The following is a 1238-nucleotide window of genomic DNA, read 5'->3' as shown; positions in this document are numbered from 1 at the left end:
TACATAAATTAATTTAAAGGCAGCCAATTACGTATATTTTTTTCTGTCCATCTTTTTTTTTTTTTTTAATCTTGGAGAGTGAAAAGTCAAAGGAGTTATTCAAACCAAATAAATAATCTAAATAAACCACACCACTGATGCCTAAGTAGATATGTAGGGCGTGAAGTATATGTTTTTTTTTTTTTTTTTTTTTTTTTTTTTTGACGGCGAGAGGCCCAAGAAATTATTCATGGAACCTCTCGAGCTGGGTCTTTCATCACAGCTAAATTTTCAATAGCGGAAGTCTATTGGCTTTTCTTCCGCCTTTCCCTTCCTTTATATCCTCCCTATTCATTAACCTTTATCTTCTGTTCTCTCTGTGTTTCTCCCTTCCTTGCTCTATGCCCTATTATATTCCTTTATCACAGTCAAATTTTCAGGAACGAAGGTCTGTTGGCCTCTTCCCTGCCTTTTCTCCCCCATTCCCTCCATATTCCTTCCCTTCTTTTATTTTTATCTTCTATCCACTCTGTGCATTCTTGTGTCCCTTTTTCTGTGTTTTATTCTGTTATTTTGTTCCATCGTCCCCAAATGAAAAAGGGAAGGTTAATTAACTTTTTTTCTTCCCTTTTCTTCTCTCATATTCTATCTGTTCCTTCTGCCTCTGTTCTATTTCTTCTCCTCCTACTTACGTTACTCTGTTCCTTATTCTACGCATTCTTTATTTTGTTTTCTCTGTTATGCCCAACAAAGGAAGTCTAACGGCATTTTCTTGGCCTATTTCTTCCCCTGTATCCTCCCTATTCCTTCTCTGGTCTCTTCTTTATCTTCTGTTCCCTCTGTGCACTTTTCTGTTGCTTCTTCTAAGCTTTATTCTATTACTTTGTCTTATTTCAGCCAAATTGTCAACAAAGATATTTTATTGTCATTTTTTCGGTTCCTTCCATTCTCTGAGCCATTTCATATCCGTCGCCATCTACTCTGTTCTATTCATTTTTTTCAGTCACAGTCATATTTTCAACAACAGAGGCCTTCTGGGTGTTTTTTCGGTCTTCTCATTCTTGTTTTTCCCCTGTACCCTCCATATTCCTTCCCTCTACTCATCTGTTTCTTCTGTCCCTTCTATGCCTTCTACCTTTCCATTGTCTGTTTTATTCACTTCTTTTTTCAAGTACAGCTAAGTCTTCAACACTGGAATTTTATTGGTTTTTCTCTATTCTTTTCCTTAGCAGAGAATAACAGGTGATGCTAAAAATTGC

This window comes from Coenobita brevimanus, chromosome 104 (assembly GCF_032717465.1).
Source record: "Coenobita brevimanus isolate Jiangsu-jjx chromosome 104, ASM3271746v2, whole genome shotgun sequence".
Lineage (NCBI taxonomy): Eukaryota > Metazoa > Arthropoda > Malacostraca > Decapoda > Coenobitidae > Coenobita > Coenobita brevimanus.
Note: the sequence above shows the minus strand (reverse complement) of the source record.